This window comes from Onthophagus taurus, chromosome 7 (genome assembly GCF_036711975.1).
Source record: "Onthophagus taurus isolate NC chromosome 7, IU_Otau_3.0, whole genome shotgun sequence".
Classification (NCBI taxonomy): domain Eukaryota; kingdom Metazoa; phylum Arthropoda; class Insecta; order Coleoptera; family Scarabaeidae; genus Onthophagus; species Onthophagus taurus.
In genome coordinates this window covers 13,324,192-13,336,776 of record NC_091972.1, presented here as the reverse complement: position 1 = coordinate 13,336,776, position 12,585 = coordinate 13,324,192, and the positions used below count along the sequence as shown (strand labels likewise).

General features: G+C 35.2%; 1 protein-coding gene across 2 annotated transcripts in view; it reads right to left on the bottom strand.

Moving 5' to 3' along the window:
• Nucleotides 1-12,585, bottom strand: part of LOC111425263 (zwei Ig domain protein zig-8-like) — a 175,884-nt gene that overhangs the window by 115,159 nt on the left and 48,140 nt on the right. The gene's annotated exons all lie outside the window — the stretch shown is intronic.

Sequence of the window (12,585 nt, the reverse complement as noted above, 5' to 3'; positions counted from 1 at the left end):
AGTTCTACGCCGGTATATTCCCTGCAACTCCAAATGGATGTTGATTAACTTTTGGCGAGAGGTTGGTCTGTTCAATTCGCTGGGCAGGGATTATAAAGAGCCCTAAATGCATTTCCCGTTGAGTTTTCATTTACTAACTAAGCAGATACATTAAAATTAAATTTATGAAATAAGCATAATTCGTTTCTTCGTAATTATTACATAGATTATCTAAGATAGAATGATTTATATGGTAATTTCATTGTTTTGATCGTTATCAGTGATCTATTCCCAAAAGCATTTAGGGTTGGAGAATTCAAATGCTGATCAGATAAAGTATCTTATATGCATCAGACGCTACTGGGAATGCTTCTCTAACATCCACTAATACCTGCTTCAACGTCTTGATTGCTATATAATTAGGTTCGTGACATTATCATAAGCGACGTCTCCAGTGGAACACGGCATTGTCGCAAGGAATTTTGAACGTTCCAATTGTGTATTCAGTGTAAACCTACGTGAATATCACGTTTCGAGTTAGAATAGAATGTCGAGTGAAATCCTCTTGGTAACAAAAGCAATTCAACCTCATTTAGTAAGGAATTATGTACAAGTAAGAAGCCACATCGTAATGCTATAATCCCCACAAATTTCCTCGGAACGGAAATATATTTTTATAACAAAAAATATTGGTCCATATATTTTGCACCCGTATTTTACTGCAACTATATTTTTGGGTTACTTTTTATATAGAAAAATGTGTATTTAGCTGACAACGATTTCGATGATCCACTCGACCGTATCGTAAAAATAAATTTCCCACTCGAAATATCACAGAATCTTCGCAATTGAATATATCTCGCACGTAAAAACTGCACGTGAGCGCTAAAGTATAAAATACAGCGTTGGATTAACGGATCGATTTTTGGAAACGGTTTGGCAAGTTGCCATATCAAATGGGGTCGATTTCTCGTTAAAAGGCGGAACCGGCACTGTGTCGCACTTTTGCACAGGGACGTACATGCGCCGGGATAGTGAAGTTGTTAAACAACGTTGATTTACAATACCGTCATAATTGTACATCGAACATCACCAGGAATGGGATGTGAGAGTGGCAATTTAAAAATTTCCGTGGTTTATTGATGTTGATATCGAGTAACCGGTTCCTGATCGTGTTAACATACTGGTTATTATATCATATTGAATACAAAGAAATCATTCTGTTATGTCAATTTTGTTGTTTGCAATTTTGTTTGTTTCAGGTTTAAACACAACCTGTTTTCTTTTTGTTTTCGCTTTAATAATTTGTAATAATACTTAATCACGCAACAAAAGCGTATCGGCATCACCTTATTAATGGATATTGTGGTGTAAACTTCATGATTATAGTACAATAAATTATTTATATCGTATCGAATACATGTCATTTAAGCGCTATAATGGCGAAAGAGGGCTGATCGATTATGGATTTAAGGGTTCTCTGAACAGTATTTTAGTGAGTGTAAACAAGTGTCATTAACCTGGAGACTGCGTTTCTCTCGAGTACATACTCAACTACGCATTTGTGTGCGTTACTCTGCCAATCAAAATAACCTCTACAACTTTGTTAAGGAGATATTCAGAAAATAATGGAAGGGATTTTAATATATAAAGAAATGGAATTTACTATATCCGAACGTAACAAGCCAAATAACGCTTATATATTTTCTATACATTTCAAAGAATTGTGTTACTATTACGATGTTAAGGTTTTATTTGAGGCTTATAGTATCCTACAATATTGGCACTATATATTGGCAATATATATCACGGAGGGGATGACAAGTGCAAGATTTCCCTCTCTATTGATCAACATAGTTGTTACATCTACACTTATGATGATAAGTATAGTATAGGAGAAAAAAGATAGAAAATTCAATCACAATGCAACTCACTGAATGAGGTTATAAATGGTGACAATTTAAAAGAAAAAGACATTAAATGTTATGAAATTTCTTCATGATTTTATCGCTAGTAACGGTTCAAAAAAAGAATGGTTTAGGTTTCTAACACATCTGTGTAAATAAAGCAAAGCTGTACATAAAACGGTTTGTAATGCTTTGATTATTGACTTTGCTGAAATTCTGAGGGAATATTAGTTGGCAAGGAGAAAGAAAAGATGTAATGAGTCTTATGTAAATTATGTATACTACATGAAAAAGAAAAATAGTGCAAGTTGATGGAAACCATTGATGTAGGTGCATTTGTAGGTGTAGGAAGTGAGGTTGTGACGCTTCGATAGAAGAACGCGGATAAATAAGAAATAGAATATACACCATGCAACTGAAAGGATTTAGAGGTGGATGAAGAAGAACAATTGGAAGATGTCAAAGTTTACTGAACATTGATGGACTTGAAATCGAGATAGAATCTCTTTGTAAGTACAATGGTGCTAGACTCCTGAAGCCGAGGATGAACTCATTTTAGAAAAGCCAGAACGAGCGAAAGAAATAAACGAAGATAACGAAGATAAGAAAATATAGAAAATGAATGCTCGATCCCATATAGGTCCATAATGATTGAAATTGACGAGATAGAATATGACGTAAACGATATGAGTAACAAAAACTCTTGGTTTTAAAATATTCTAGGTTAATATACAAATTGATGCTCACGAATAACCACCAATTAAATACGAGCATGGAAAGATTGTTATAGAAAGATGTGAAGATCAAAACGGTGTATACGATTCCTAATGTTGCAAATGGTTTATGTGCTTCAATTAGAATAAAACAATACAAACTTTCAAAACCACAAAATGCAACAAATGTAAACTTGATGAAGATGATAAACCATAAAATGCAAAATATGCATATCTACGTACAATGGCCAAGATGAGCAAAGTATAGACTATTTTTGGTCAACTCCAATAAATTTAGGGATTTAGTCTGGAGAACGAGGAGGCCACATTATCATACCGAGGTGTCTAATCCGTCTTTTGGGATATTCTGTGTTCAAGTAACCCGGTATAGGACGAGCATAATGAGCTGGGCAATCATTTTATTGAAAATTACATTTTTCCATAGATATTGAGTAGCAAATCTAACAATAACAGCAAATAAAGTGTTAAAGTGTAATTTGGCAGTAATCCTTTTTATGAAAAGAAAAATGGCAAGTGGTGTACCATTATGGAATCTTTGCCCGCTTGATGTTGAGTTTCGGGACAGCCTGTATAATTACATTTACACTTACATAAATTATGTCGGGTAGGCGGACCAACCAACCTTGCACCGCGTCCCTAAGGATCTATTGTACCCCAATAGGTAACGTTATCAAATTTGACCGTGCAGTCTAATGGTCTTAACTGAAAAGTCTTTCAGATGCTTTGGGAAGATAAACTGCGACCCAAAAATCGAGAATCTGGTACGATTAACAGCAAGGCAAGTGGCATAAAACATGCTCAACCTTCTCAAGTTGAGGTGTGTCTTTAATCGGCAGTGCCCAGTAAAGACACCCATTAGACTTTAATGCTGCTACGAGCGAGTCCTAAAATATTCTTAAGTTAGACAGTGGCGATGTTAATAAACAACTTCCAGGAGAACTGGTCCACAGTAGGCGAAGTCTCTCTTAACCCAACAGTCCAATCCGATGTTTGGCCAACGCAAATGAAACACCAACTGCTGGCTCTGGCTCCTGGCGCTCTGGCACTCTGGCGCTGCCGCTTCATTACTCTATATAGTTAGATAATTACATACATCAAAACTGAATGGAGACACTGTTTGACGACACTTCTAATGGCAGCATAAATGTATAATTGGTCAATAAACGGGAACGATTGACCCCAATATCAATTCATGCCTATTCGAAGCTATTTATGACATTAAAAACAGTTTTGATAGAAAATAAGTATTCAAACGAACTTAGATTAGTATCTGGTATCGATTTTAAAGTGACTCATGCAAATAGTTGTATTGGTGAGTGGGGAAGCAGGAAACGGAAAAGACGTTAAACTGATTAGTTGTGGAGAAAACGCAATAATATTGAAGCAGAAACAAATTTGCGACGAATTCAATAAAAGTCAAGGTAACATCATTTATAATTCTTCTTATTTTTTTATTTAACAAACAGTAACTGAAATATAAGCTTAAAGTATTTTTTTTATTATATCTTTATATGCGAAATTTTTCAAAATAATATCTATAATTGTTATCTCTATCAGACTGAAAGCAAGGATTAAAACGGAGATTAGAGGCCTTTAATGTGTAGTAGCAATCGAATTAGTTTGAACAAATAATCGAAAAAAGAAATTAAAAGACTGTTAAAGCGGATATTAAAGGAGAAAAGCAAAGCAACGAATTTTTCCAGTTAAGGTCAGAAAAGCTGATTATTCGCATCGGGACAAACAATGCGATATAGAGTACGTAAACCCGGAAATCTTCCTATGGCTGTCACTATCAGACATTGATGTAATGGAGGGTTTCAAAATCTAGATTTTAGTCTGTCACAAGACTTTTATCGAATGTTATTTTTCATATTTTTGATAAGAACGATACAAATAAGATAGTTTATTTTCAAACCAGCTTATTTTCGCTGTTATGTACTTACACGATGATATAAAAACTACGTGATAAGAAGATTGTTACAATAATTTCTACCCTCAATCTATTTAGTTATTAGATTTTTAGGTTTTCGTAGTCGTGTATCGGTCCTATTATTTTTCTAATGGTTTAGAGGAGAGATGCAATTAAATCAACACCCAAAACTAATATAATAACCTTCGTAGACTGAAAAAATTCATGGAGAAGTGGTTTTCTATGTGGGGGAAGAAGAACATTCTGCGAGGAAAGTACGTTTTAGTAGCGGTTATTAACCTAATATTAATACTTTTACACGGAGTAAAATTACTCTTCACAAGGGAGCGAATTTCACACCAGATAGGAGGCAATATGGACATAAATGTTGTTAATATTAACCATCCAAGCTTTTCAACAACTTTTCAAGCACCATTCACTCGTTTTCTCACTCAAAGTGTTGGGAGAATGTAATTAACACCTTTAAGCTTGTTAAATATTCATTTTTAATGGTAGTGATCCAAAATAAGTGTAATTAACATCCATGTACACTTTCTGATTTAAGAATTATTTTTTCACGAACGAATGTTCTTGTTATTCACGAACCTGATTCATTAGTTACATTGTTTTTGTATACAATTTCTTTTTCGTAATCACATTTACTTATAAAAGTGGACCATCTAACGTTTGGAATTTGAATCAGGTATAAAAAAAGGAATGAACATTTGTTAAAGAGTATGGTTTTATTAGAATCTATTTCCAGCACTTTTTCGATTGTTTGGGCTTGAATTTCATAATAGGCAATTTCGATTTCGTGTTTCAAAGCATGAATCGACTCTGAACGGTTAGTGTAACATTATCCTTAACGGCACCCCACAAAAAATAGTGCAACGGGCTCAATTCACAGCTCCGAGGCGAGCAATTGACATCAAAATTTCGGATAATTCAATTTTCGAAAACGATGCCCAAAAATTCAATTGTTACGATGGCTGTGTGGCACATAACGTAGTCCTGCTGAAATCAAGCGTCATCCATGTCGTTCTCTTCTGTTTTTGGAAACAAAAATTCGTTGAGTATGCCAGGGTAAAGCTTGTCATTGACCGTAACGGCGGCTCACTTTCGAACAAAAATGGCAAAATCTGCACTTCTCTGCCTTCTCAAAGATGATTTGGATTTTCTGACTGCCAAATGCGATTTTTACTTATTGATATGGTCTCCGATGTGGAAATAGGCTTAATCTGAAAAGATGATTTTTCAGTAAAAATGCTCATCTTCGGTCAAGCGATCTGTAGCCCATTGGGCGAACCGAAAATGCATCGGATGATCGTGAGGCTTCAGTTCTTGGGCTAATTGAACTTTGTGAGCCTTCTTACTAACGTCTTTATGTAAAATTCTCCTCAGAGCAGTGAGAAATGTTCAGTTCTTGAGAACGACGACGAGCAATGTTTTCGGCTGAGCTCTGAACAAGAAGGTAAACGGGTTGGTTTGTCCAAAACTCAAAATAACTGGTAATTCAAATTCCAAAAGTTAGATGGCCCACCCTGTTTATAGGATACCAAATGAAACAAGAAACGAAACGTTGAAAAATAGCTAAACCTCTTTCTAAAAAATTCTAAAAAAAGACGTGTACATACAAACATATCATAAGCCACATATAAACCACGTATAATATCAGTTCCCAGGGTCACATTTGCAGAATTAAGACAAAGTGGAATCGTAAATATTCATATAACGTGAACTAAGAGCAAAACACGACGAAATAAACAACTTAAATGTTAGAGATAATGAATTAAGATAGATTTTTGTACCAATAAGGATCTGATATGCACGGGATGAATAACTTATCTCGAAGATTAGAAAGACTGTTAGAACTTTGAACTTCGTATAAAGAATTTAAGGAAATTTAAGATCATCCGAATTCATTTACCTTTAATTCAAGAAGGACCATTCACTCTACTATATTTCACTCTACTATATTTTTGTAAGCGAGTATATCCTCCAAAAACCCACTTTTCATTTTGACTCAGCAATAATGCATACCGGATATTGCATCACGTATACGACACTTGCTTTGATTATTTTACGCATGAAAAGTCAAAGGAGCACTACATAAGCCTACCTAAACCACCAAATACAATTTTCAATTTGCGTTTTATAAGGATATTATATGTCATCGCTAGATCAAAAGTATTTAATTTCAGAATTGTGTTTACACTTCATTTATTCCCTATCTATTACCCATACGAATTATCTACCTCGAAATGTTCAAATTTAATAAGGTTTCAGGATTTGAAATGGAGGTCGATAGAACTCCATTCGGCTTGGAACGATATCAAATAGTACACTCAGTATGGCCATGTAGAACGGATTCAACCGTGATTGTGCCCACATGTGGGAACGTAATCGCAGCAGGAACCGTGTTTTCCGGTGACCTTCGTTTCCCCGTTGCTAATCACAATGTGGCGGCATAGTTTTGTAGAAGGAAACCACACAAATCAAACAGTTCGCGGCGGGCTATAAAAGCTTGGACTGGGCCCTGTTTCGGCGTTTGACAGCTTGTGAAATAGGAGGAACGCAGCCACATATGTGGCTATGCCATATACATATAGAGGTGTATCTATTAAACAGTCTGATTTGTACGTTCTAGCTCGCCGAACCAAAATTTACCGTATAGAACGGGTTTATCTGGAAATTTATGGTTACCCAATACCGATAATATTTTCGAGTCTAGTGTAATTTCCCTAGCTTGGTTCTCCTATGAAATCTCGTGTAATAAACATCTCGATAAGAGTTAAAGTATTGGAAATTGCTTAAACCATATTTGAATAAAAAACGAAAAAAGTATTCGTAAATATGTTAGTTCATTTTATTTCAAATACGATTTATACCATATTATAGTAGGTAAATCGTGTGCAGACCAATTCAGTTAACTTTAATACTTAAACACTAAATCGAGCTTTAACTAGGTTTGGAAGGCAGTCGTTTAAGTACCGGCTCGTTCCGATATCACGTACTCCCAAGAGAGACTATTTTTCAAGCACTGACCACCGAGCAGTTTCTTTTTTACTATCGCAATCGACGACTTAATCGCCTTAAAACGATGAACGTGTTAGTCCTGGTATAAATCGCTTTCTCTATAAATAACGCTATTTTTTCTGAACATTATCGCGACAAACATAAATTTCTGACGTCATCTCGGAAGGAAGCATGACACAAAAAAGGGATGCCGAAAAAAAGGGGAAATCTGGAGGCTTAAACCGGCTATTCCTAATACAAGAAAAAATGAATTTAGGAGTTTTCTTTGCTTTACATACTATTAGACGTCTTATAAATGTCTTCTCATTTTTTTTTTATTTTTCTAAAAAAAAGTACGATAGAAACACAACATCGCAATAAAAATTTCCAAGAAAATTACTAAAAAATAAGACCTGATTATCCTCGTTGAAATATTGCCACGTCAAGGCAACTAATTGTGACGCTAACTTTCTGCTGTCACAAAGCGAAAAGTGGTCGACAAGTTATAGCAGTTATCGTTCTACGAGTTCTTAACTTTTTTATCGGGTTACAGTCGAGAAAGCTGGAGGATATTGGGTCAAAGCAGCTCACGGGAATCTGAGATCATATTTACCTAGCGTAACAAACACGTTTTGAAGTCTGCTGCTTTAAAAACAACACCCTCCTTTTGGATATTTACCCGTCGTAACCTAGTTGCGTTAATTTAAATTTCCGCAGACGGAAAATTCCCAGCTGGCGCTTCAGGAGTTAACTAACTTTATAAATTATCATTCATGAGAATTTAATTTAAATCCATTTTATGAATCCTGTATACATGAATTAGCAAGGATTGTTCGCTGAACTATTAAAAATGTTATATCCGAAATTCTTAAACTTCCAAGGTGGGGATCGATACCGATGAAATTGTTTTAACAAAAATAAACGAAAAAGTATAAGAAAAGCTGTAATGCCAATAAAACACGGTACACGGCTATTCCATTGTTTTCAAAGCTGACTTTATGTAATAACCTTTACTCCATTGCACAAAACGTCAATTTTTCAGGAGCTTCCGTAATACAACATCCAACCGGCCTTTAAAGCTTCGACATTGCTACTATGTACATTAAAGCTGACGTACTGAAGTCAAGATATTAAATCAATACCGTGTGTAATAGATTGCTAGCTGCTTCTTCGAAACTTTTAGTGTTGACAGATAACGTATCTTGCGAAGGAAAACGTTATAAGACGCTTTTTACTTTATACCTTATAAGGTCGTATTTGTAATAGCTTTGTCAACATATTTCTTAAATATTTTGACATTTACGAAGCCATCTCTCGCTCCGTAGGAAAACAATTTTATTCTCAACAATTTCTTAAATTAAGTTGATTAGTTTTGTTGAAAAGTTTATTTTTATTGTTATACACGGTCTCGTGGAGGCGTATTCAAACAAAGAATAATGTAACAAGTTCTTTTCGTGAAGTTATGAGCTTTTCCGACGGAAAATATAAAAGAGGGTCGAAATTACTGTTATTTGCCGAAGAATTGACCCGCACAAACACGTGGTACGGCAATACCCTTGTTTGCTGGGAAGGCATCTGACGTGTTTGTCGGCGACGATCGTATCCAATATACCTTAATTTCAGTGCATTCGCGACAGGTTGTGTTCTGAATTTCCAATGACCCCAATTTTCAGTTTTACGGATTCTCTCTGCCCTGTTTATAGGTATTTTCGATCGATTTGTATTCGTTTCAGATGATCCAATTTGTGTTTTATATATAAAATAATCAACGTGTTTTTTTGAGTTAATCTAAATTTCCGGCGCATCCGCCAAAAATTTTAACCGAAATATAACTACAATTTCAGTCGGTGTTAAAGATAAAGACGCCGTCAATTTAGGATTAAGAGCATCGATTTTGTCGAGATCCCTCGTACAATTCATTTTAAATACTATCATCTATCGTTTCCAAATATCTGAACCTATTCGCTGCAGTTCATACAATTCAAACGGTTCACCGCCACATTAGATAAATTAAAATCTACAATAAAGAATTTCATGAAAGATCATTCGGAACATTAGAAACGAAAATAATGGCTTCGAATTTAACGCTATCCCCAAATGAAAACGACCTCCTCAGAACTTAATCGATCATCTTCAATTAAATGACTTAACTTGCTTAAACTAAATGTTTCAAATGCGAGTCGCCAGGAGAGTCAATTCCCATTCCAAGCTAATTTTGTACCCCCAATTACCTCCAATTCCTTCAATCAGTTATTGAACCAACAACATTCTGATCTAAATTCCAAACAACGTGGCGAGATACAAATGTACGGAATGCTGCTAGGGAGGTAAAAAACACAAAATATCGCCTATTTAAACCTAATAAAGTGTGGTAAAGACGGTAAGTCTTGATTTTTCTATTCGAAACTAAAAAACCCAACATCAATGCATAGTGGTCGAACTTTAAATCATCGATGATTTGACATTTCATAATAACCGCTTTTATAAGCAAGTTTTTTTTAAAGTTGCTTTAAAAGTGATTCTCACATTTTTGTTTTTCATCACTTAAAGATAATTTATATAGGAGTATGCTGGAAATGATAGTAACAACACAAATCCAGCCACACTTATAATGTCAAATATAATTTGACATTATAATATTTTAACATATTATACATAAGTTTAACATTAACATTAAAGCAAGTCACAAAGGAAGAGAAAACTCAGCTAGTGACATAGCTAGAGAGATTAAGTTTGCTAGCAACGGTTAACGTTATCTACTCATACAGGCCAGTACCAAATTTGTCAACTATATCAAGGTTAGATTCAAATTCAAAAGTGAAGAGTGTGTAGAATCAAGTCATGGGAAATGTAGAAGACCAAATGCTGCAAGATCTGATGCACGTAGAAACCAATTAATTGAAAATATTAGGGATAAGTAAATCCGATGTATTCAGACCCTTGAAAAGCTGAAAAATATCACTGTTTCAGATTTGAAAATCATCAACAATTTACTTTAACACTCGATATTGGAGCAGAAGAAATTTACATTTGTTTAATGAAATCATAACACGATACCCCCAAAAAGTAAATGTATGGGCACTAGTTCTCAAATTATAGGATCATTTTGTTATTGATGCATATCTAAAATGAAAAGTATTTACAGTTACTACAAACAGAAAAAATCCAGCTTGAAATGCTTTAAATCTTCCTCACCAATTATGGTATCAACACGATGGCGCCCCTGCTCTTTATTTTGTATTTTTTTTATTCAGTATTTAAATACAATGTTTCTGTCAAAAATTCAATTTTCAAAAACAATATAATTTTTTTAATAATACTAATTTCTATGTTAAGGTTACTGAATCGTCAGAAGATGACACAAAAGCAGCTAGCAGCGCAGTTTTTGATCACCTAGTCTGCTGTATCCAGAGTTCTTACGAACTGGCGAACTCGGGGAGGTTTTGTGATGAAGAAACGTCCAGGAAGACCAAGAGTTACTACTGAGCAGGAGCAATCCCAGGCTCAGCGCAGTCACGCGTGGTAGCACCAGCCATCTATGGCAATAATCAAGAGAAGGCTGAATGCTGCTGGACTCGTTGAGTGACGACCAGTGAAGAAACCGTTCGTGTCGGCCAAAAATAGGAAGGCACGCGTGGAGTTGATGAAGACTCACCTCAACTGGATCCGACTGTTGTAGTACTGGACTGGCCCAACCAGTCTCTCAACATCTTCGAAATGCTCTGGGACACTCTGAAAGTTCTCGGCATGTTGAAGGGCTTTCAGGCCTCATGTGCGGATGAAAGGTTCCGGCAACTTCAGGCGAAGTTGGCAAAGATCGACAAGGCGACATTAAACTCTTTGATCGATTCCATGCCCCGTAGATGAAAGGTTGTCATCGACAACAAGGGATATTCCACTTGTAAGTATTAAGTTGGTGTTCACATAAAATTGTTGCTGAGTACACCAAACTTCAGTGCTTTTAGCATCATCGTCATCCTCATTTTGATAAATTATTTTGTTTATAAAAACTGTTGTGTTGATGTTCAAAACATGTTGTGAAATACCTCCCGAAATACTGTGTGAAAATTTTAGATCAAAAAGTTTAGTAGGAAAAAAGTTACATACATAAAACCACAATATGATACACTTTTGACCAGTACTATATATCAATAGGGTTGGTGTAAAAATTGTTGGTCAGTGAAATTAGAGTGTTTGAGTTTAGGTTTGGGTTGAGTTGTATTTGGGTAATGGTTTTATTTCGGAAATTTTAGTTTTAGACAAGGATAAAGTTGTTTTGGGTTGATGACTGTTGAGTTGTAATTAGCTTTAGGATGTAACGCGACTGAGTTGTGGAAACTATTGATTTGTTGTGATGAATAATGTTTGAGTAAGATTTGAATTTTGGAAATGCTAGGTTCAAGCTGGGATGGAATTAGTTGGTGTTGGGTTGGGGGATTGAAAATTATTAATGTGATAACGCGTGGATTACATCGTGTATGTATATATAGATTTGAATTTCAGAAATATAATAATATTGAGTTATGATTGAGGATTTCATTAATATTTTCATATGTGTTATTTGAGAAACTTTATAAGCAAAAAAATAGACAAAAATCCTAAAATTCCAAACCCTACAAAGTTTTTTATATATTCATCAAACAAGTAATGGTATAATAATTTCTGGCGAGATATTACAAACCGATTTAAGACGACCATCATACTAAGCTCCAAAATTAGAGAAAACAATTAAAAAAGAATTCAAAACGAATAAAATATCTTTTTCAAATTGCTATAAGAGGCTTGAATATAAAATTCAGAAGTGCAACGAGAGACATGACGATGTTAGAGAAGCACAAAGCTTGCAAATCAACGGCTTTCGGCTCATTTCCCTCCCGGACAAATAAAACTTCGTGCCCATAAAGCTTATAGGTATTGCTGCGCTGGCGTTGTAAATGGATATCAAGGCTTCAGCGCTGGGCTAGAAACGGAGCCCACCCGCTTTTTCCAAGGGCTTTAAATTTAGATTATACCGACGCTAGTCGTATCAAGGTTCGTAAAG